This window comes from Protopterus annectens, chromosome 4.part1, assembly GCF_019279795.1.
Source record: "Protopterus annectens isolate FY-2018-M chromosome 4.part1, PAN1.0, whole genome shotgun sequence".
NCBI classification, from domain to species: Eukaryota; Metazoa; Chordata; order Ceratodontiformes; family Protopteridae; genus Protopterus; species Protopterus annectens.
The window spans coordinates 775,582,474-775,609,409 of NC_056734.1; positions in this window are offsets into that span (position 1 = coordinate 775,582,474).

The following is a 26,936-nucleotide window of genomic DNA, read 5'->3' on the forward strand; positions in this document are numbered from 1 at the left end:
CATTAACAATAAATACATATTTTGATTTTCCCTTGTAAGAAGTTGCACTTCAATGTCCTGAATGATGTATCATGTTTTCCTCATGCTTAGTTTTTATTTCTCCTGCATAGATTCCCCCTTTACACCACCAGCTCTGGTTCATCTATGTTACTGACTTCCAATAAGCTCTACTCAGGGCAGGAACATGGATATCAGCCCTGCTCCCAGCCTATAATTCTTTCCATCCCATGGAGCCCGTCATCATCATGGGACATGTCTCTGCTCTAAACCTGACTACTGGGGGAGGGTGAACATGGCCAGATGTTAGAATGGCTAGTGAATGGATGTCATACTGTGATGGTTTGTCCCTCTTATTTGCTGGTTATCATTGAAGGCCACTGCCTTATATGTGACATGGTCTGGGAGTGTCACTGCTTTCCCCTGAGTAGAATGTAGACATGTCTAACTGTGCCCTAGCCCAGATATATTCTGTGCCCCACTCTCCACTGGGCTTAGGAGTGGCTCCCTATGTCCTCAGCCTAAACAGACATGAAAAAGCGTATCCTCATCAGTCTGCTATTCCTCTACATCAGATCTTGCATGTGCCTGAGACACAAATTGAACTTGCATCAAATGGGTTGTAATTAGTGTTTTATCTCTCTGTGTCAATGGAACGTAATGTTTTATTAGTGTTTTGTGGAATTCCCTGTTACTGCATTGCATTGCAAAGGTTTTACTTGTCTTTTATTCCATGATCACCATTCCTTCAATTGCTGTGTTTTTCTGCATATAAGTGACAGCAATGCTGTCTAACTGAGTAGCCATTTTTAATTATCTTCAAATAAATACACTTTGCTTAATTCTTCCTTTTTTTTCTAGCTACAGGAAATTAAATGTTTTTTGTTTAAGCAAAGCTGCCTTAAATTCTTCATTAATCATTATTGGTCTCCCTCAGTAGTCCCTGCATGGGTTCTTTCATTCAGAAATATCCCAGAGAAAAGATTTATAATACAGATGAAACACTGTTTTATTTTTTTAATGTAATGTCTTCATTGTTTTAACCATGCAAATGTATCACCCAATGACAGATCCTTTACAGATACTACCTGAGCTAAACCGATGACTGGAAATGTAAAATATATAAACAGCTTCAAGGAGCTACAAAATCAGCCTGTCTTTAGGTGGAATCTAAAGTACCTGCAGAAGATCAATGCAAAAGCAAGCAGAATATGTGGACTTCATATATAGTGACAGGCGTTCAGCACTGAACTGCTGACCCATGAGCTATAAAGCAGAGATCCTGGCTATTGAGCTACTATACTCATCTTTCATTTGGTGTCCATCCATCCACAACTCCTTTTCCCATTTCTGCACATGGAGTCAGGATGTCACTTCAGCAATGGCATCATTTACAGCCATTGATCTCACTGACAAGTGGCTACTCTGCTGCGGCTATCCTTTCATACCACACATCATAACACACACATACACTCACACCTATGTCCAATTCAAAGTGTCCAATCCACCTACTGCATGTCTTTGAAATGAGGAAGGATGCCAGAATACTCATAGGAAACCCACATGAAAACAGAGAGGCCATGCAGAGTCTGCACAGAAAACATTCAAGTTGAGAATCAGACTGGAGCACCTTTTGCTGTGACGTGGCAACATTATTTACTACACCGCTGTACCACCTGAAGTACAGTGTATAAATTTCAGATAAACTAACTTCCAGAAGCTAAATGCAAATCACTTTAATCTGATGGGCTCTCAAACATTAAGGCACATTTATTGTTACATATTTTAGTCATGTTTATATAGCTTCTTTAAAATTTCATGATATGAGCGATCTTGGAAAATGCATATGTCTGGCAGGACTTGTGTATTTTATTACATTTGCTTAAAATCTGGGTCATGTGAATGCCCATACGAAAGTAACACAATTAACTGTTGTTGGTTGTCACTTGTCTGCTGATAGATAATTTTAAACAATTAACCTGTATGCTAAAGTGACCACTGTCAGACCTTTCACACCTTCTCAAAGACATTGCAGATATTTTTTTTAAAGTTATGTAGTGCATGGAGTGCAGTGATTATGCATATAGTCAGAACAAGGCAAATGAAGTAATCACTTCTATAGCACAAGTCCCAGCCTTAACAAATGCTATGCTTCCCTGCTTCAGTAGTTGATGTCAGATATCGCAGTAGGCATCTAAATCTGTCAGTACTGACCAGCAAGCAACAGGGGCACAATAAAAAACAGATTTGTTTCTACCTGCTGTCTGTGCTGGTAATTTGTCCCTGACTTTCTGTAACATTAGAAAGTGTTACTACTACCTGTCTGACAGTGCTCACTAAGTGCTTTATGGCTTTAAAAGCTAACAAAACATTTAGCGTTTTTTTTTTTCTGTAACTAGTAGTACACGGAGCAGATAAAGTTCCATGCACTACAAAGATTTATGATTGGGTCACTGATCATAGCCCATTATTCTGTGTTATCAACATGGATGCATGTCGCAATCATATAATAAGCCAGTTATGATTGACCGCCCACTCAATCCTCAGTATTGTTTTCTTACCTGCTGTATGGAAAATACTTTCAGTAAAGCACTTTCAGATTTCTATTGATATCTGAACGCGTTCCCCTTTTCACTTCTTCAAATGCTTTACATTTTTTATACCATAAAAAAATGGACCCCGTTTCTGTGTCAGGGTATTGCTAAAGTTCATTAAGTAAATTTTTGCAAGTGACCTTTTCAGCACCTGCAATATAGCCATAACTGCCTCCTTCTTTAGTTCATATGAGTTTTTTTTGAACTGGTAACATATTTAAGTACAACTTTTATTATCCTAGTTGCTCCTATTGCCACTGGAGCTATCTGTATGGGATGTCCCTATTCCATATTGTTCAAGTTTCTGATAGCATTTCCTGATATTGTATACCTTTATTTCTTTCATTCGGTACACATGACATTGATGTAGCTATTTCAGTAATTGATGCATTTTTCATAGGTGTAAATTATGACTTGAAATAATAAATCAGGTTTTATGCAGATGTACTAATTCAGCCCAAGTTTATTTATTCAATTCCTTAATTTGCTATCTGCTGTTGATTTCTTGCATTTTACCTAATTTACTTTTTATACTGGGCTTAGTTTCACCATATTGAGGAAATGCATATCGTATCACTACACTGTTTCTGTGTTCTGATTTCTGTCACTGTGTACTGATTGCTTCCTTTATAGCTTGCAGTCAATCAGAACTTCTTAGAAAAAATATTACTATACCTTGCATTTTCATGTACTCTTAAGTTATTTAGAAGTGTTTTGATGCAATGTCATTTATTTTTATCATTATTAACCATATGCTGCACCATTCCTTTCTGTCTTATCTACTTCTAGTGTATTTCAAGTAATTTCTTTATCTTGCACATTTAGCTCTTTTTATAGCAGCCCTAATTATGTAAAAGCCATCAAATTGAAAGAAACCTGCTTAACATGCAGATTGAGGCTTGTATGCCAAATGATTATTTAACCATATTCACAGGATAAAAGCAAAACAAAATACAACAATCAAAACATGGATTTTTACCACCTTTTTTTTGGTTCATCAGTCAGAATCAGAGACAGTAAAGTGCAGAAAGAGACAATATAATCAAGTTAGAATATTCCGGAAAATGCTCTTATACTTGTGATTTGTTAACATGTCTGAAAGCCAAAGTAATGTGATGGCACAAGCATAATGTGATACATAGACTAAAGAGGGGAAAGAACATATTATTGCAAAATAAATAAATAAAAAGCATGACATAAAATTTTAAGCTACCAGATGTTGCACTGGGAGCCACAATTAATGACGGACTGTATACCATCAACAGCTCAGTTAGGCAGTCTGTATTTCCAATACAGATAGTGGGTTTTTGGCTTGTTAAACAGCTGAAAAGAAATAACTAACTGTTGTATTACAATTCTATTTTCTTTATTTAAATCAATTTCATTATAGATCTTTTTTTTCTCTAAACTGACTTCAAACATATCTTATTAAATGCATTTAGAATTAGTTCTTTCTCAGCAAACTTGTGCCAGGATAATTAATTATTATTTACTGGCCCTGATTTCAGTATTATGTTTCCTGTCCCTTTGTACTGCTTTTAGTGCAGTTATATGGACAGTCACAGGAAGGATACTGCACATAAACTGGTTCCTCAAGATAAAGCTGGCGTATCTCTAAACCAGGTTTTCAGTTGATAGCAGTTGTCTAGTGTGAATGTTTCATAAAAATAAAGGAAACTCAAGAAATGTTCAGCAAATGAATAGACATGTTTGTAGTTCTCAGCCAGTTACCACAACAGAAAATGCATAAAGTTATCACCAGGCATATTCTTACCATTACTGAAAGACTTTGCTATAGCAGTTGGGACTGCAATCACATGAAGGTATTTATAGTGTCATTGCCTAAGCAGCTGTGAACATTACAGCCTACTGTTTCCTACCAGACAATTAACTTGTCCTGTCACTAGGTTTCCTTGTTTCTGCCAGAGTGAATAATGACTCCTTGCCTTTTATGCCTGGAGATGACATTCCCTGGCACATACTAATGTGTTGCACAACCTTTGTACAAAAATAATCTTTCTTTATGACATTTGTATTATATAGTATTATACAGATTGCTAGTCACTCAAAATAAAAGCTTTATTCGGTTGCTCATTATGAGTTCACAAAATTGGATAATATTGCCTATATCTGGATGGCTGTTCACAGGTTCATAGGTGATTACTAGGTTAATGGCACACGAGCCTTTACAACCTAGCCAATGATACTCATAACACATAACTTGACATTTGTTCTTTCTGAAGTTTTCTTTAAGAACTTCATTTTTATCTGTTTATATATATAATGCCAATGATGTGTGAGAAAGGGGAGGAAATGTAATAGCTTATTATAGCTCAGTAGAAAGAGAGTTTAGCTTGGACATAGCAGTTTATATACAAATAGAAATTCTGTAAAATAAGGAAATGTAATCACCATTTATGCATATAAAACACTTGGTACAATTAGCTTTAAAACTTGTAGCATTTATCTGTTTGCCAACTAACCTTGCAGGTGTTGTAGTTTTATTTAAATATAATGCGAGTGGAGATGTTTTCATAATTGCAAATAGTTGCTGATGTCTGCTCCACAAGCTACTTTTCCATTTTGATGATATCATCTTAAATGCTGAATGTTATAGAAAATGTGATAAGCTCTGCCAACATTTTGGCATGTCAAATGCTGACATATAAAGTAAAAGTGTAGGCTATAGATAACATTTGCAGTGTAGTGCCTCAGAGATTTGACAACAGGTGATCAAATTACTGTTACAAATTGTCAAACTTGCATCTGTCATGAACCATATCTTGTCAAGACCCATTCACTTTTAACAGTATCTCCAGCCTCTGGTATTCAGGGGGCAATATATTTGCATTTATACATTTATGGAATATATGACGTGACTGGGACCTTTAAGAATCTATGCATAGGTCTCATTTTGTAAGTGGTATTCGAGATAATTCTTCCACACTGAACATTTAAAACCAATGTGCTCTGATATCATTTCAGGCATCACTTCTCTACTGGCTGTCAGTGTATTGTATAAGGCTGTGATTCTTTGCTGTGCACCTGTAAGACCACACACAACTCTGATTAAAAAACAATCTTTTATCAGTATACAATGAATGATATCTGGGTATCAGAATTTCAAGTTTTTTGACACTTTCTTACAGATGAATCTGTTTTAGATGTAATACTAGACACTTTTGCCTTTGCTGAAAGTAAAGTGGTCCGGCAGATCAGACTTGCATAATGGGCCCTGACTACTGTTTGCATATATTTGTTTAGTTAGCATGCACATACTTATAGTTTTATACATAAGGAGAAGTAAGTCCCCATATTTTACTATGGAGCTTATTTTGTACTAACTGTGTAGGTGGACTGGTCTGGAGATCCTTTTCAGCAGTGACCTGGGCTACGAAGCAATAAATAGTGCAATCAAACATTCAGCTGTGATAGATTGCTGGGTTTACTTACTTGATAAACTTTAGGAAGTTTATATACAGTTGTTATACAGTACTTGTATAATTTCTAATAAAGTAGCAGGTTAACTTGGGTTTTATCATTTTACATGGGTTGCAATATAGTCTGGCTCTGTGAAATTGCTTCTTAAAGGTTTAAAATTAAATTTCTTTAAAAAAAAGTTCAAATGGAAGTGAGAAAAGTAGAGACTGGATAAGCCTGGATACGTAGAGCAGAATACAAGAATAAGAAGACTTAAATGCCAAAGGAAAACATTTGGGAGACTGTAAGTATTTTTTAGACTTATAAGTCTTTTAAAGAGTTTAGCCAATATCTCTAAAGCATTTACAATCAACTTCTTTGATTATCCCTAAAGAATTTGCAATCAATGTCCTTGAAGAGGTGTTCAGAAAGTGACTTCTTAAACTAGATAAGAGTATCCTGATGCCTTTCTTCAGTTGACAGTTTGATTTCTTTGTAAAAAGGCTCTTTCATCAATTACTATTTTAAGTGGGGGATGATTGAGGGATATTGAGTTCTTCCAAGCAGAGGAGTAGCTAGGCCACTTGGAGACCAAGGCACCCTCCAGACCTGAACAGCAAAAAAAAAAAAAAAAAACAACATAGTATTCTATCAAGTTTCTTACTTATAACAGAAGCCAATATTTTCAACTTTGTTCCTGATGTGATCCCCCAAATCATATCCTGTCTTCAGAGAATTCATATTAGTTTAAAACACATTATTCCAGCAACTTTCTATGTTTATAACTGCAATACTTCAAATGCTGACTCTGATCTGATAACTCCACCACCAGATCTTCAACTTGTTACTAAATATGACAGACATTTGGGTTTCAGACAGCAGACTTCATCCTTCAAAAAATGTGTAATACTACAAAACCGTTATACTATTGGTGGAAGAAGACTGAACTCTTGAGCTTCATTTCCCTGAGGTTAAACCCACCGAAGATCAGAGCTCCTCCATAGGAAATCATGGTTAGCAAGTTGTGCAGGCTGTGATGCAATTTTGAGGGGAATTTTCACCTTCTCCTAGTTGGTTAGACCATAGAATTAGTATATACAAGTTTGAGGGCTGTGGGGGGAATGCCCCTCTGCAAAAAAATACTTAAAAATTGTTTTTTTTTCTAATTATTTTGGCAAATGCATTTCTAGGATTCTATTCCTCAGTGCATTGACTTTAATCCACTTATAGTCGAAGCATGCAAAACATATTATTCTAACAACTTTCTATGTCTTTTACAGCAACCGATATTTTAAACTTTGTCTCTGATGCCCCCCCCCCAAAAAAAAAATAACTCGGAGGTCACTAAATGACAGACGTGAGTTTCAGACTTCATATCCTGGCTTCAGAGAATACCTGTTAATGCAAATCACACTGTTCTAGCAACTCTCTGTGTTTATTACAGCATTATTTTAAACTCTGTGCCTGATCTGATACCCCACCACCATCAATGTGAAATTGTCATGAAATAGTGACAAACACTTGGGTTTCAGACATAAGATTTAATCCTTCAGAAAAACACAGTAGTGCAAGACTATATTTATAACAACAACCAATATTTTAACTTTGTCCCTGATGTAATCCCCCAAACTTGGAAGTCATTAAGTGAAAGATAGTTGAGCTTCAGACTTTATATCCTTGTGTAGTAGTGCAAAACATTATTTTAGCAATTTCTATGTTTATAAATAACAGCAATATTTTAAATGTTGTCAGTGATCTGATCCCCCACCACCACCAACTTCAAGCTGGCAAATAATGACACAAACATTTAGGTTTCAGACTTCTTCCTTATTAACCTGCATCACTGTGCAAAATGTATTATTCTAGTAACTTTCTAATTTTATATTAGCAGCAAGCCATATTTTACACTTTGTCCCCTCTCATGTGACCTTCCTTTTAACTTGAACTCACTAAATAATGACAGACATTTGAATTTCAGACCTTGGACCAGATTCCATAAAGATCACGGAAGGTATTTATGGGCAGCACAGCACACTGTAGGAAGACTCCAACATACCTGCTGCTGACACGATTCCAGAAGACACTCTGAAGGCAAACAGACTACTTAAGCACTCCGCATAAGATAATTAGGGATTCCATGCATGCTAGCATGATTCACACAATGCAACTCAAATGTGACAAATAGCTATACTGACTCCACTTCCAAAATTCATGGTGCATACATTATGGACCCCAGGGATTTCATATGAATATTACGAATTCTGTCGAAATCTACTGGAAAAAAATATAGCAATGCAATCTGCTGTTAATGTAGTGCAACAAGCAGCAGTGATACAAGCCATAAATGAGGATGTGGCTGAACATCCTAGAAGGCAGCCAGCTATAGTCACAGCAAGACTGCAACTTAATCATTTGTCAGACCAGTAAATAATCGACAGATACCATCTAGATAAACAAATGGTGTGGGTTGTCTGTAACATGTCTACCCCATACATCTTTGCAGACCCTGCTAGGAAACCTCATCTTGCTTGAAGCCAAAGTGTGTCTCAGCCTGGGTATACTTGCATCTGGGGCATTCCAGTGACACATGGGAGATGTTATGGGAGTATCACAGGCAGCTGCCAGTTGTATCCTGGGCAAACTTATGGCAGCAGCATGCAGCAAGGTGGATGAGTACCTACACTTCCCATCCACACCTATTGAGTAGAGAACTGTAATGCACCAGTTCTACAATGTCGCAAACTTCCCCCCTGTACTTGGTGCAATAGATTGTACACACATACCTAACAAGGCACCAATACATCCTGAAGCAGACTGATACATAAACAGAAAGGGATTGGCCATCCCTGAACTGCCAGGATGTGTGTGCAGCAGATGGCAGCATAACAAACATCATGGTAACGCACCCTGGAAGTGTCCATGATGCTGCCATTTGGAGGGAAAGTGGCTTCAGGACTGTATTCCAGCAAGGTGAAATTCCAGAGGAGTTGCTTAAGTACAGGAACACAACTAGAATGTAACTGAAGGATCCCCTTGTCAACAGTATCCAGTCTGAGCAAAAGTGTTTTTACTCCCCCAACAGATGACTGTGGTTATCCTCTTGAGTCGTGGCTAATGACTGTGTACCGTGATCCATCCAACCTTGCAGAGGAGGCCGACAATAAGGCACACACAGCAACCAGGAACACAACAGAGCATGTGTTTAGTGTATTGAAAGCTAGCTTCAAATGTCTGGACACATCTGGGGGTTTACTGTAATACCAACCTGAGAAGGCAGCACAGATGATGAAGGTGTGTCATGCTGCGCATCATGCTAACCCGAGCACATGGCAGTCTTCCAGCTGCAGGTGTGTGTGAACTATCCCAAGAACCACAGATGTCTGAAGAGGACATCCCACAGGTATCAGAGGAGGAGCAGGAGGACATAGGGGGACAGAAGTCACAGGTGTAGGCAATGTAGGGTGTGACCACAAGTGCAGGCTCTGGCTACACAGCAGTATCTGACCCAGATGTTTGAGTCATGACAAGCCACATGTACATGACTGTACAGATTAAACACTGGATGGCACAGTAGTGCAGCGGTAGCATTATTGCCTCACAACAAGAGGTTCTCCGGTTCAATTCTCAGCTGGAGTGCCTTCTGTGTAGACTCTGCATGTCCTCCCCGCATGCATGTGGGTTTCCTCCTGGTGCTCTGGTTTCCCCCCATGTTACAAAGTCATGTATCTAGAATGTTTTTCCCTGGGCCTCTGCTGAAAATTGGCTTCATTCCAAGTCAGACTTTCCTGGTAAATAAATGTAAAAAAAAAAAAATTGATGTTCAGGTGTTGCTCCACAACATCAGTCCACACATTGCATTTAATGACAAGAACCCACTAGATATACACATTGAGCATCACACATAAAATGAGCCTAACCTATTCCAACATTAACATATGCAAATGTGTCAAAAATAAAAACATCAACGCAGGGCACAATCAACAAAGGTATGCATACACACTCATTCTGTTATATCATAGTATGTTCCACAATAAGGGGCACACATCTGTACTACACTGACATATCTGTACAATATCATAACATGAAAAAGAGAAATCATGCACGGCATCATACAGACATTTTTATTTCAGAAACACATATCACACCACAGTGATAGTGAAATAATTAGTCAACTATGTGTACTACACTGTTGGACACACTCTAATGCAGTCTTGGTTGAACTCAACACCATAGTTTGCTCCACAACAGCCACATACAGATACATCCTGCCCTGTCTGCTGCACAGAGGAGATGGATTGGGGTACAGAACTATGTTCAGATGAGTTGAAGGCTTTATGACTGGAGGGACTTTAGCAGATGTGCCAGTAATTGGCATCTGTGCAGGTATGATCACAGACAGGGATTGCCAGTGATGATGCTGTGGATAGGTGGCTTGAATCCCAAAGGTTGCAGTCTTCTGTGCATACTCATGGAATGCCAAATCCTGTTAGTAGGATGACACTGCTGCAGTGCCACAAAGGCCAGGGTTTCCATTGCCCATGCCACAGCTAGCAGACTGTCATTCTGAGCAGCCAATGCAGCTGTGATTTCACCATGTCTGAGCTATTGTCCTTCATTCATGACACATAGCTGATGTGCCACATTGTCTGCGGCATGGGCAGGTGCGTGGATGTCTGAATGACTGCGTAGCTGTGCCTGTTCATTTTCCTGCAGCAAGAGAAGCACACCGTCTGCACTTGGCCAGGTCTAACATCTACTCGCCTATATCTACGGTGATGACCTGTGTCTGGTTGTTGTGTGGATCCACTAGCAGCAGTGCACTCAGCCGTGGTGTGTAGATCAATGGCCTCACTCTGTTCAGCATCCACGGTGTCATCATCCTTTGAATCCATAGATAATTGGGCTTCCACATCTGAGGATACATCTGCTGCAACATCTGTGTCGACTTCACGAATGGATTCTCCAAAAAACTCAATGTCCTCTGTGCCAGGGGCCATACTACCATTCTGAGACACATCATGGACAACATTATGGTCATTGGATGGGCTGCTGGATGATAAAGACAGTTGTTGTGCTACAAGATACAAAGAAACAGATCAGGACAATGTTCCTATAGCACATGATTAATATAAAAGACATTTGGCATATATATTTCACTGCAATGATACAAATAATACTGACTTCACTTGCACCCTAATGTATGTGTGTTTCACAGAATGAACATATCATAACTCCATAATCTATTAACATGGCAAACTTATATTACATATGTTATACATAAAAACATAGCAACACACCTAGCAAACACTCATGGGATATTGTTGTTGATCCACTGTGCTGAACTCCAACTAGTATAGGAAAAAATATATTATGGATCACATCATTCACAAGAGGTACCAGATGAACACAATTAAAAAGCCTGATTGTGTTTCATACATACCAGTCGTATGAGCACTTGAGGACTTTTGCTATGTAGAGGTCACTCTTTGCACTGTGGATCCTACAGTAGGAAAGTAAGCAGAAATGCAGTACAGTTATGTAGTTCTCAAAACTAACAGTGACAACATCACATATACAACACAGTAATATGGACTGCGAATACTTACGTGATATACGTAGCAACTGTACACCAGAAGGGCCTGTATTGACAAATGTTGACAAAGATTTCAGTCATCACATGTGCTAAATATTGTTGAAAGCTCTGACAATGTCACTGTAACATACCTGGTCTTTCTTCACTTGATAATGCATCACTTGCCTCTCCACTGGATATACCTGTAGTGTTCAAGGTTACAGAAACAACAATGTAACATTAAACAGCAGTGTTATTACATCAGGTGTGGGCAACAATAAGGTAGTGTGCACAGTCCGAGTAGAGAGACACTAACCTGCTGTTCCCTGCTGTAAACCTGAAGTAGATGGACCTGTGAATATTACAGTAATGCAATAAAACATTAGAAGCACAGTTTGCACTGCTCTGTCTGTAACTCAGATCTACCAGTGCATGTAGTTATACTTATGTTCATCATCCTCACTTTGTATGGGAATTTGTTCATGGCTCAACCTTGCTACTGTAAATCAAAACAGGAATACATGAATGTCCATACTTAAATAATATGGAGTGATTGTCAAATATGGATACATACATGTCTGTCCTGGAACCTATGCTTCATACCCACCAACCAGGGATTCATTGTTCCCCTCTTACTCTATGCAGTGAGGTCAGAAAAATTGTAATGTCATCAGCAGGGGTCAGTTGTGGTCCAACACTGGTGGCATCCCTCGACCACTCAAAACTTGTGACCTTGTTGGATGGATGCATGAAGAATCATGTCCGAGCACCAATGTCTACAGGCCCCACAGGATCAGTTGTGGCTTCCAACAACATTGATTACGTTGATGAGGTCCATCCATATTTAATTTCTCCACATAGCATCCCCTGAACAGCCTAGAAGTCTTCCATGTTGGTGGAGAGCATAACTGATGATGTCATTTCCTAGGGTGAAGTTGTCACCCCTAGGATGGTGGGTCATCTCTATGCCATTGATACACACATAATAAGACTCATGGATGAGCACATTTATGCATTTGATTACAGCATATGCCAAAATAAACAGTATGCATTCCTGTGCAATGGAAACATCTGTATAACACTATCTGTGAGAAATACTGACATGAGAAAAGTATCAACAATGGCATCATATAACATGACTTGCTAAATCTGTGCACATTCTGACTGAGATTAGAACCCCTGACATTACATATCTGTTGACTACAGTTCCAAAGACAACAGCATCATGACACCACAGTCTGTGCATTTCACATTCCAATGCTAAATCACTTAACAATTAAACAATGTATGGAAAGTGTCAGCATACCTTTGGATCCAGAGGTAGTACAGATCCAGAGTAAACTGACACAGGTTCATAGGTTCATAGGTTGGTACTAGGCTATTGGCCCTAGGGCCTATACAAGCCTATCCATAACAATTCCTTGGATATTTCTTTCCACAGTATTTACTTCCCTGGACCCCTGTCTAGCAGGGCGACTGACATGATCCCTGGGGTGAATTTCCTATCTCCCATCCAGTCATCAAGGTTCCTTTTGAAGAGGGCCAAGGAGGTGCTCTGCTTGACATGTATGGGCAGCCTATTCCAGAGTATGGGGAGTCTCTGGGTCAGGATCCCTTCAACATGTTTTGTTCATTGTGATGACAAGATTTAGATCCCTGGAGCATGTGGCTCTGAGGGATTGGGATTTCTTTAAGTGGAGCATGTCCAACAGCTCAGGGTTTGACATGGCCTTGTATGTTAAGCAGAGATCGCCTCTGAGTAGACAATATGCCACAGAGTATAGCTGGAGCTTTTTTAGATGGTCAGCATATGGCATCTGCTTTAGGCCTGTGATTCTTTTAGTGAGGTATTTCTGCAGCCTTTCCAACTGTTGCAGATGTCTTGTGAGGTACATACCAAATGGGACGTTATACTCTATAATGGGTCTAATGAAGGATGAGTACAGTGGGACAATGACCTCCTTTTTCCTGGATGAAAAGCCCTTAATGATGAGGTGTGCCACATAGAATGATTTTGTGACTGTTGTGGTGATGATGGTATTGAAGGTGAGACCACTGTCCACCTGTGTCCCTAAGTCTCTCATCACACTTTCGGTGTTTAGTGTACTGCCACCTATGTGGTAATTCATGGGGATAACTATACATTTCTTGGCATTAAGCTTGAGCCCATGGCTCTGGCACCAAGCATCTGTTTCTGCAAGGCCCTTTTGTAGAGTATCCACATTATTTGGGGATTCAATAATGGCTCCCAGTTTGCAGTCATCTGCGAACTTTGTTAGCCAGAGTCCGTTAGTGTTGGCCTGTATTTCAGAGAAGTAGATGCCAAACAAGAGCGGTCCAAGGACTGAAACCTGAGGTACTCCACTTGTCATTTGTTTGGAGTTGGATTTGGAGTCAGCTACTTTCACAGTCTGGGTTCTCTCAGTAAGCCAGTTGGCAACCCATTGGGTGACATAGGGATTTATGCCCAGCTTAGTAAGTTTATCTATGATTCCAGAGTGGGGGATGGTGTCAAAGGCCTTGGCAAGGTCCAGATAGGCTGTGTGGACCGCTTTACCCTTGTCAACAGCACTGGAAGCTGATTTGAAGAAGTCAATCAGGTTCAGGAGACAAGATCGGCCCTTCACGAACCCAAACTGGGTGGGGTCCAGTGTTTGAAGGTTGCCAATGTCTTTGTTTATAAGTTCCATGATAATGCGTTCCATGCCCTTGCAGATCAGGCTCATCAGGCCGATGGGATGGTAGTTTCCGGGATCCAAGGTGGATCCCCCCTTGTGGAGTGGGATAACTGTAGCTGTGCACCACTCATTGGGCACAAAGCCTGAGGTGAGGCTATGATTAAACATGACACTTAGGTGAGGTGCAAGTTCATTTTGTAGTTCATGTAGTACACAGCCCAGGATGTCATCTGTTCCCATGGATGCTGTATGCTTAGCTTTGGAGAGTGCGGTTTCTACCTGTATGGCCGTGATTACCAGAATTTGGCAATCTTTTGGTATTGAGATGGGCCCTTTAGGGTATGAAAGTGGGGTGAAGTTGGCACTAAATCGATCTGCCAGGATATTGGCAATATCCTTGGGTTCAGTATATATAATGACATTCTGTTGTAGCTCAGAGCAGATCTGAGCATTGCCATTTTGATTCTTGACATTACTATAGAATGCCTTGTGGTTGTCTTTGGAATCTTTGGCAATTTTATTTTCGTAACTAACTTTTGAGAATTTTATGAGGGATCTCAGCTTCTTACTGAGGCTGGTAAGGGAGTTTTTTGCATCCTGGTATTTTCCTCTTTTCTGCAGCAGTTTCTTCCTTCTGTTGTATAGTTTGTTTATGGCAGGTGATCACCAGATTGGCTTCCTTTTTTTGGAGGAGAGCATCTTGCTTCTATTTGGGATGGCACAATTCAGGCATGAGTGGATGTGCTCGTACAGTGCCTTAGTGTAGGATTCAGCAGTCGAACTTTCAGATCCCATCTGCATGGGTGTCATGAAGTTTGTCACTTCTGACTTGAGTAGCATGAAGTTGGCTTTGGAGAAGTTTTTTTACGGAGGTTTCCCTACTGGGGGGTGGGGGTGGGATGTGGATGTCAAGGATTATTTGCTTATGGTCAGACCTGACCAATGAGGGGGTGACCAGTGGTGTGGAGCATCTATCTCCCATGTTGGTAATGACCAGGTCTAGGATATTGAAGCCCCTGGTGGGAAAATGGATTAGTTGATCCAGGCCGTTGGAATTTATGAATTCCAAGAAACACTGGGAAAAGGTGTTGGTACCCGAGTAGTTTTCCTAATTAATGGCAGGGTAGTTGAAATCACCCAGTATTAGGGTGTTTGGTTGTATCTTAATATTTTCCAGTATGTTTAGAAAGGTGTAGTGAGGATCTTGGGGCATGGTAGGGGATCTGTAGCAAGCTACAATTTGGATTGCAGTCTTACCTAATGTTAGTTGCACCCGGAGAATTTCAGATGCATTGTGTTGGGTAACTAGCCTGGAGGTGTGAATATCCTTGGTGAATATGGACACTCCTCCACCTTTAGTGTTTCGGTCTTGGTTTGGTGGCTGAAAAGTGTGGTAAGAGTTGTAGCCTGGTATTGCAGGGGTGCTCTTTGGAGCCTTGAACCAGGTCTCAGTTACTACACAGTACTGATAACACCGTTGTTACGAAGCATCATTGAAAAAATATCAGTAACAGTATAAGAATATGTTATAACGCTGTTTTAGGAGTCATAATTTAATAAATATCTGTAACATCAACATCACATACTAGATACAGATACTGTCATAATCTGTAGGTTTTAGTAGTTAGACCAGAGAGTGCAGAAATTACCAGTAAGAACTGAAGAAGATCTGCAAATCCTCCTCCATATACTGTTAAAGTTTGCATTGGAAGTCTGTCTATACAACTGCATATGGGACTGAACTAAACAGTTTAGAAGTGCAACACCTACAGTATATGCATAAATTTTAAGAGAATGTCACACTAGGAACTTATGACAACTTTTGTAAAACTTAACATATGGATTAAATATTACTTTAAACATGTGCCTTTTGAAATGATTAACTTTAACAGATGTACTAATTACCACTGTATAAATTCCAACAGTTGCCAATGTACCTTTCACTTAGACTCACAAAATCAATGTGCACCTTGTGTTCATACAACTTTTAGTAAAACAAAAAAATAGGTGTTTCATGTAAACACCCAATAGCTATCAATAAATGGTACCGTGTGTAGCACAAACTCGTTCTTGTCCAATTTCCTTAGAACATGACATCAGCACCATTTTCAAATATTGAATTTGATACATTTACTGATCAGACCATTGCTAACTGTGAACCGAGTGGTATTTCAGTGAACATTTCTCTGTGATTCTATTTTTCAGATAAAGAATTGCAAATCATGATGGTAACTTCCAGGAGGCTGCGATGTGTCTGTGCACCCAACTGGACCGAGGAGGAGATGACTCAAATGTTGAAGGTCTTTACTAGATTGGAGCATAGGATGACAGCCAGGACCAGGAACTTTGCTATCATTGATGTGTGGAACCAGATCAGGAGGGAGCACCAATGGAGGACGGTGAACTTCTGCACTAGAGTGCAGGTTCGTCACTGCTATGATCATACCTCTCAACCTTGAAACATCAAAAATCTGGACAATGCCCATGAAAAATAGGTACAAATCTGTACGCTGTTTAACATAAAATGTGCATACATAATTATGTAACCACGCCCACTCCAGTGGAATTGTGGGATACCAACTTTTGTGCAAACCGAAGAACAGACAACCAAAATATGGCACCAGAGTCCCCCTGCAGCCATTCCAATGTCCCATTACCTGGCTATTTTGCCCCATTTACCATAAACAATGTGGGCATACTGCTTTACTTCTACAATGATTATTTGGATTTTATTTTTACACTTTACAGCACAATGCACAAACACAGATAGACATCTGTTAAACAAAGCAATACTGTCTCACAATGAAAATAGACTTGGCATTAAAACTTCTCTGCCCTTGAAACTCACATTCATTAGAATAGCATTGAAACCTACACCACAACCAAAGAAAATGCATCTGGCCAGTGGGGTATAAAGATTACCTTTGGGTTGTTTTCAAATCACTGGCCCCTTGCACACAAAACAAGAAACATACATGTGTTTTTTGATACACCTTCCTGACTTTAGTAAATTATATTCCTTGTATAATACAGCACACTTGTTAGACAGAGCACATTTTAAATTTATTGTTTGAACATTTTCAGTAGGCAATGAAACGAAATGCATGAAACAGTAATGACAAAACTGCCCAATTCAGAACATTTCCATCATAAAAGTCTACTTCCACACACACACACACACACACACACACACACACACACACACACACACTCACACACACACACACACACACACACACACACACACACACACACACACACACACACACACACACACACACACTCACACACACACACACAATATACATATAAAAATAGAATGACAGTAGTGTAAGGCATAAGCATCTTGCACAGCTTCTTACACTTATTTTCAATTTAATTTTTCTTTTTTTTTGGGGGGGGGGGGGCAAAAGGCCAAAAGCCAGGGACACATTTTAAACATTGCTTGTATAATTTTGGAAAGTTGCTAGAATAAAATGTTGTGTTACTACCATGCATTTCACTGGCAAATCTTGAACACAGGACTCTGCACTACAGTCAGAGCAACATACCACTATGCCAAATTAGCAGCTTGTTTCCCAAAAGACAGGAAGACTGAAACTTGCCCCAAATTAGGTACAGTTTTCAAATACTGATCTTATAGACTTAGAAAATTGCTAGAATAAAAGGTTTTTGTTACCATTTATTTTTTGAAGAATATGAAGTCTGAAATTCAAATGCCTGTCATTAATCAATAAATTCAACCTTCAGTGGTTTGTCACAAACATCCTGAAACCACAGAGTTTATGAGGAACAGAACAAAAATTTCACAAGTGGTGGTGGCTAGGGACATTAGGCTCTTTTTACCCTCTACCCATGATACAGGGTTTGAGCCTGAGTACCTCTAGCCACCAGGTGTATTATAAAGAACATCCAGTGCATGCAATGGTTTGTTTTTAAGAAGTATTAGGGCTCAGATAAGTAAAGGTATACAAACTAATATGATGTCTTAATTTTGGAAGAAATATTAGTGGCCATTTGAAAGTATTTTTACATAGTGTGACTATAAGTAAAGCTGTGAATTAATCTTTGAGGGTGGTCACTGCAAAAATAGTTTCTTCTTCTATACAATAACTCCAAGATCTGATTACAGTATTTGAGTGGTGTGCAGAGACCACAGGTTTTCACATGGAAGTGATCTCCCACTCCCCCAATCAAGTACCTTTTTTACATCTTTTTCTTTGAAATGGGCATTGAGCAGGGTGAGGGAGGGCAGTGCAGCTGTACCCAAAATAGCAGCGCAGAGGAACAGAGAACAGCTTAGCATGTCTGTAGAGGCTTGCACAGTCAGGAAGAGGGATTAACCTAAAGATCTATTAACTGGCAACTCTACATTTGGTACAAATTTGCATTTGTCCTAAGCATGCTTCCAAGGTAAGGGAAGCAACTACTGCAGAATCTAATACCTACTGAGGAGACCATTATTTTTCTGTATATATGGGAAATGGAGGGCTAGCTTAATTTTCCAATCAGAAAGCTGATTATTACCTGCACAAGTTAAGCTGTTGGTGATAAGCTGGTTTTGGTGAAGTGGGAAAAAGTTTTTGATTTAAACTGCATCAGTGGTCATCACTTCTACTTTAAAGATAAGATGGCTAGATTAGCACATTGCAGACATGCTGCATCAAGGTTAGTCAGACTTCATTCATTCATTTATCCTCTCACTGACTCACTCACAGTGTGATTATCCACTTTGAACAAGCTGGATCATATCTGGGATACACCACACACACACACACACACACACACACACACACACACACACACACACACACACACACACACACACACACACACACACACACACACACACACACACACACACACACACACACACACACACACACACACACACACACACACCCTTATCTGAGTCCCCGAGCTGATGTTAGGATTTTCCTGTTAACGAAACAAGTTAAGTCTCAAATGCACAAACAAGTACTGTAAAGCTTTCACGGCTAGTCCCAAATGCCAAACAGTGCTGTTATTCAACCAAAATGAGTTAAGTCCCAAATGCATGCTGCTGAACAAATGAGTTCTGTAAAGCTTTCATGGAATCACGGCTGTTATTAAGTCCCAAATGCCAACAGTGCTGTTGATAAACGAGTGCCGATTTCCATGCTGTAAAGCTTTCCCAGCTATTATTCAATGAGTGCTGCTGTTGCTGTGAAAGCTGATTTCCCGCTCACTTGCATTTGCAGCTGGAAGCTCAATTCTGACTGGCTGATAGCATTGACGGAGCTGACATCATCACGCAAGTGATGACATCAGCTCCGAAAGTGCCAAAATTCGAAAATGGGAAAAAACATTAAGAAAAAAATTGGAATTGAAGGGGTGCCACTCGGGAATCATGGCACCCCTTCATTTCAACCCCAAAACTTGGTATAAACCAAGTAAATCGGTATGGTTGGGAGGTCTGGCTATGATGACCAGCATCGGAGAGACACAGCTGAGCTTTGAAGGAGGGATGACAAGATACAGTGTGATACTCATGTTGTTATTTTGTCTACTAATTAATTAATAACACTAACTATGTCTTTTGAAGTTGTACATATGTTGTACTACATCTAACTTCATAATTTCACATAGCCACTGTCCCTGTGCATTACTGATGTCTATAGGACCTAGGCCACGGATGACAGAGCTTTTCATAGTCTTCCTTCATAGTCTCACTATTCAATCCACATGGATATCACATATACATGCTATTATGGGTCTACTTCAAAACATTGACTTACCACATCATCGAAGATAAAATCATTGAGATGACATCACCAAATCTTCACAACATTGAACTCCCAGAACAGCAAAAACTAACACCGGGGAAAGAACCACTTGGCCACCAGGACAAAACAAGAAACAATGAAGCAAGGAAACCCCCCAAAGTGGGGTGTTTTTCCCCCACGCCTCCCGATGTTGGGGGATAACCCCACCCCCCAACTAAATATACCAATTCTGAGATAGCACTACAGTGGGGAAAAGGCAAGGTTCACCATGGGGGTCAAGTGGTTCTTTTCCCAGGCTTAGTTTTCATTGTTTTGGGAGTTAAGTGTTCTGAAGAGTTGGTGGCCAAGTAATGAAAAAGACTTCTTTGCAGTCCAAATTTTTTTTGTTTTTTTGTTTTGGATTTTGGTTATTGGGTATTTGTATTTTGGCACCTTTTCCAGTTTGTTTTTGGTTTTAAGAGTCTGTGATGCTGTCTCAATGAAGTGGGATTCGATGATGTGATAAGTTGTTGTTTTGAAGTCGACCCATTTTTATAACGATGGTTTAGCTGCTGTGGGAATTAGCTTGTGTGGATAATTTGGTAGACATAATCACTTTCCTCTTGACTATAGTTTTGACTGCCATGTTGTTATTTTATTAAATAATAACCATAACTACGTCCTTTGCAGATGTATATAATTTCACATCACCACTGTCCTCATGCATCACTGATGCCTGTAGTGCCTAGGCCTCTGATGACTGTGCATTTCAGAGTTTTCCATTGTAGTCCAACTGTATCACCTATTGGACCATTACAAGGTGGAAGACATACAAGTAAGCAACTTACTGACATCGTTCTTCCTACCCAAGTACACAGATATGTTTAATTAATGTACAAATTAATAGCTGTAACATTGGTTAAACTTCTTTGGTTACGTATGTGTTGACAGCTGTTATGTTCTCACTATGAGAAGTGTAAACATTGTATGCATTTTCTTTATTCTGCTGTTCATCACGGGATGCAATAACTGTTATCTATAATGAAAGTCTGGTGCAATTTAGCTTGGCCTGTAAAACAACTGGCCAGTATGTATACATTTTGGAGTGTTTTGAGTTCAAAACCACATATGGATACATATTAACTTCATATATAACACTTTTTCAAAAATCATATTGCAATAGTTTATATCACATTTTATTTTGTGCATGGTAATGACTCACCAATCTAGTTTTTGTAGGAATAATGTCATAATGTGTAATGGCCTAACAACATCAGTTGTTGAACAATGGTGTTTAAAGAGCAGTACCTGTTTGTTTATAAACAGCATGTGCTGAGTGTGAGCTCAGCTTATAAGGATACAGGCTAGTATGTGTACATTTTGTGTGCTGTGTGTTCAAGTCTTGAAAGGGGACACATATATATTAAGCTGTTATACTGATGTCATATACCCATAGCATTCTTTTTCCAAACATTTTACACTTACTGATACTAATTGAAAATTTGAGAGTTGTTGCAAATAACTCGGTTATTCCTCAAATTACTACTGGCATATCTGTAATCCACAAAACGAAGCCAGCAAGATAGGAAGGTGCAATAAATGGTTTATTAAACCCAAAGGACAAATCCAATGGGTTATAAAAATAGAACAGGATAAATCCAAACTGGTTTCGGCTCAGCAGAGCCTTCTTCAGTGGACACAAATAAAAATAAAAGCCTTTTACACTGATGTACAATTTCAAGGAATAATGGTTTTCACGGTTTACATTTAATATGCCGAGGGAAGTTTCGGCGACCACCAGTTGTCAAATGATGGTTGACCGACCCGTGTTGCTGATCCTTCCCTTGTGCGAGTTCCATTTCAGTGAATGCTTGGTGCATTTGCAAAGATGATGGTGGTCATTTCATTAGAGATAGTGGTATAGTGGGGATCAGGAAATTTACTCTTTTCCCTACCGTAATGTAAACTCGAAGTTGAAATATATATTTTGCAGGGGATGTGGAGAGCGCAGCCCCGCATGGGGGTGCAGGGGCCTTGCCCCCCTGCAAAATCATCACATTATATCTTGTGCAGTATAGAACTACATTCTGCTAATGCCGAGCAAGTTCAAATTTGCAAACAGAGGTGTGTTTGTGACATTTTGACCTTGTTGACATTACATCTTCAACCTTTTAGTTGACATTTCAGGTGGTTCTTTTTTGTGAGTGTTGACTATATGATAGTAAACCGTTTTTCACACATACCTTTCTGTGTTTATAATGTAGAGCAAATTATATGGATCTGTTCACACAAGCTGGATATTACAAAACACCATCATGCTGTATGAGGAATGGATTATCTCAATTACTGTTAATTTCTCTGAACACATTGCTGACATGAATGTAATTTGAAAACTGTTTAGCTACACAAGCAGCACATGATCATAGTTTGCAATCCAAGCCAAAATCATTCTTAGTATACCATCTCCCATCAGGATGATGTCATAACATTAACTCGTTTCAATGCCTGGAAAACATGTTTCAAGAATTAAGATATATTAGGTCTCAAATTTAGAGTTTGGATGTAGGTTGCATCTGCAGGTTTGAATCTCATGATCTCTAATCTGTGCTTAAAGATGTTAGCAGAATATTACAGTATTATGCTAAACTAATGTTCTTCAGAATAACAGTCTGTGAAGTTTGTTGTGAAATATTTATCCTTGGTATTTAATTAATAATTTTTAAATATTTTCTTTTTTATTTTAAACGACAAGGTCCACAGATGGAACAGAGCGATGTGCATCGACAGGATACACAGGCTTGAAGAGCAGCAGAGGAAGAGAGGTATGTTGAATATTTCATGTATATTATGAACTGAGATGCATAGTCCACACTTTACAGGTCTGCTTTTTCAAAAATATATATTTATTGATAGAATGCAGGAATGCCCATCATGCATCAGTACAGTACGCAAAATCAGCAAATGATAGCCGTCATTACAACTATGTACAAAACTTATAGTGCTGATGTATTTTGTATTTTTAATCCATTTTGTCAGTGCACATTTTTATAAATAATCCACAACATAAAGAACAGCGTGTTGTGTGTATCTGACACATAGGTTGCAAGGTGAATGGTTTACAGATAAGCTCCATTTCAGTGACTATTGTTTATAATGTATGGTTTGGTACACTTGTATGTCTGGCTGTGTTTTCTGATATTTGATCTGTTGTGTATAGCCTGCCTCTTCACAGAGTGAATGAGATTCTGTGATGACAGTGTTAACATAGCCGTTTACAGACTGTGTGGTATAGCCTTCATATTCCACATGCCTTACTCACTATGTGCGTTTGTAAAAATGGTGCTATAACTTAGGTTGATTGACACTTGAACAAGTACCCATTTTATAGCAGCAGTTCATAATGAGCACACCCTGCAGGTCACCACTGGTATCTCCAAACACTCCATTTTTTGATACCCAGTTGTTTGCCCTTAAGACATGGCCCATAGGATATCCTCTGTTGTGGAATCTAATGGTGAGGTCATCCCTATAGTGTTTGAAGTTCTCCGGCTCGGAACATATCCTCTTCATTCGTAAATATTGGGACCTGAGGATATTCTTGCATATGTGTGGAGGGTGAAAAATGGATAGACAGGAAAAGCTTAAGTACAAGGTTAAATCAACCAATAAGAATCCCAGTCTTCGACTCTTGATTACTTATGGCCGTAATACAGACATCTTATTGGATATAGTTCAGAGACATTGGAACATTATAAGGGCAGATGACTTTTTAGCATCTATTCTAAAAGAAAGATGTCAGTTCTCCTCTAAGAGAGGCAGGAATATGAATTCCCAATTGAGTCATTATAAACATTGTCACCAGTCAAACAGGCAAAGGGCCCAGAGGACCATGATTGGTGATCTGTTGACAGGATGTGTGCCATGTGGGCATTGCACACACTGTAAGTCCGTTATTAAAACTAAGGAATTTACAAGTACCAACACTGGACAAGTGTATAATATAACTTTTTTCATCAATTGTGGGGTGGATTGGCTCATATATTTGGCAACCTGCACATCCCATGCTTTTTACATTGGACAGACATCCAGACCCCTGCGCATACGTATCTCAGAACATCTATGTGGCATTAGGAATAGGAAACTCACAAGTGCCCTATACAAACATACCATTAACCATCCAAATGCCATTTTCAGATTTACCATTATTGATAAAATATCAGGAAATAGGACAAATAAAGGAGGTTGGCATAGTCTTTTGGACTCCAAAGAAAAAAAGTGGATCATCAAATTAGGTGCTTTATTTTCACCTGGATTGAATGAATACTTATAAGCAATTAACCAATGACATGGCTTATTAGTATAGCCATCAGGTATTTGAGCACAGTGTTTTATGATTTAAGATAACACTGAGGAACGCTGATAAATTTTGTTAAGCTGAAACTGGTCTGTCTGTGTTTTTCATAATAAATAGTTTTACAGCTCGTCACAGCCTGCTGGCTCTTTATGTGGATGTTTGACTTTGGGTTGAGCTGTGCAGTTGCCTTACGTGCAGGATTTTCTTTGGTTCCTGTGTAAATTATCATAATAACAATATATTCTGCATGATAGACTTTGTTTTCTTTTCATTTGTGTTTTGCAATTAATCTTTACAGAGCATGGTACCCAAAGACATTCAGCAATCTGAGGACGATGACCTGCACGTGTGAGGCCACTGCCCGAATCATCCAAAGAAGACAGTGATGATGACGATGAGGAGCCGGGACCTGCACCCTGCTCAAGCCATCCTGCCGACACCCTGGAGGAGACGTGCCCATGGCCATGATGGAGACGATTTTTGGGAGGGGATCAAGGAGGTCATTACTGATGTGTTCCAAACACATGTGAGGGACATGATGGAGACCTTCTTTGATGAGATGGCATGAGTTATGTGGGATTTGTTCAGGATGATAGTTTATAAGATCAGTCAGGAGTCTGATCCACATCAGCCTGATCCCTCCAGTTGGTAGGTATTGTCTACGTGCTCCACTTGTGTTCTGCTGTCAACATGGTGATTGATATTCAATCGATTGGACTGTTTATACACTCTTGTGTATGCATACCATGTATCTGTCAATCTGTCATGCTTATATGTTATTATCGTGTGATATTTACTGTGGTTTCAACGTGTGCATGACACATTAACACATTATACTATCCACACACATTCAACTATCCATGCATTGTGGCAGTTAACCTGTTGATAGTGCTGCAGCAGGCAGCCTGTAAACATTTGTCTTATTGAGACGATGGACAGATGACATATGTTGTCCATAGTCCAACATTAACAGTATCAAATGACTTGGATGTCTGTTTTGTTATATCAGGTATGTGCAACATTCAGATGTGTCATTCCACATGTTTTTGGATGATAGTTGTCATGATGCCTCACTCTTATGATGTGGTGTTGTGTCATGGTTTGGCAATACTGATGCTATGTGGGATCAGATACACGTGTATCCTGAGTATGTGTAGTCCTCATTATCTGACTGCATCAAAGAGCAAGCTAAGATTAATCTGTACACAGTGTTACAAATTACACAGTCTTTCACAGTACATTGCAACATGCTTGTTGTATGTAGCATTTTCACACCCATGATGTAGTGATATTAGTATACACCTTTCATAAATAGTTGTATGTATAATAATTGTACGGTACTTTTCCGTTAATGGGGCAGCAGTCATCCGCAAACCTGGAAACCCCATTGCTGTGGATTATCCTTCTGACTTGCAAGGAAAAGTCAGTATTACTCTGAGAAGAAAGGCCAAATTCAAAGCAGAACACAATACAATAAGCAGTGAGAAAATCAGTAGCACTGTCACAGCGAAGACAAAATTAAAACCCGGAAAAGAAGCAGCAGTGACATGACAGCAGATGTACATTTTCCGTGCTGCCCCCTTAAAGGTTTGGGTACTCCCAATGCAATATGATCCTATATAATTGTATCTTCGGATGACTGTTTTTAGTGTTACGCTGCTTAAGTATAAAGGTCTTTGTTGCTTTTGTCGCTATGCCTTTCACTTCTCTATTTTCCTACTCATTGTAAAATGTGGCCAGCTTAGTTTCCACAAAGAACTGCAGTGACATGTACTGGTAGTATTGACTTTAATAGAATGTCGTTTGTATTGACTTACTTCCTCTATTTGCAGTACAATCCCCACCATGTTGAATTTACGAGGGGATTATATAATATATTTTGAAAGTCTTATAACACCCACTAAATGAGCTACTGAACTGGTGTGGGGCTTTAGCTAGAAGTAGAAGGCATATGAACTGGGATTGCAAACAAGTACAGAATGGCCCTCGTCAGTGAAGTTTCCCCAAATACAGGTAACAGATGTGACCAGGATTCTGCAAGTAACCAAAAGGTTAGACATACATGAAAATTGTGGAGAATATGAAGGTACTAGAAATTGTAAAGGAAAATGAGTCATTGGGCTGGAGTCTTGAAAATTAGGAAGGTAAAGTAAAGCTGTAAACAAAATGTACAGAGACGTGTGAAGATGGGCTGTAGAATAAGAGTTTTTGGGGATACTGAGACTGTAACTCGTCCAAAATTGCATGTGCTTTGATGCAAAGAAGCAGCAGAGATGATGAGGTGTACATAAGTAGTAAGAAGATGATCACAGGAAATGCAAAAAAATATAAGCTAAATGGGTTTTTGGAAGAGATGGAAGGATAATCTTCAACAACGGGGTTACCGGGTTTGCAGACGACTGCTGCCCTGTTAACGGAAAAGTACTGATTGTACTATGTGTGTACATAGTCAGATACATACTGACACAGATATGTAGCTTTGACAAGTGATTACTCTCTGATGTACTGTGAATTTGCTGTAATGATGCTCACAGAGGTGTCCTCTGCTCTGTAATGAGCAGTGTGGTTGACATACAC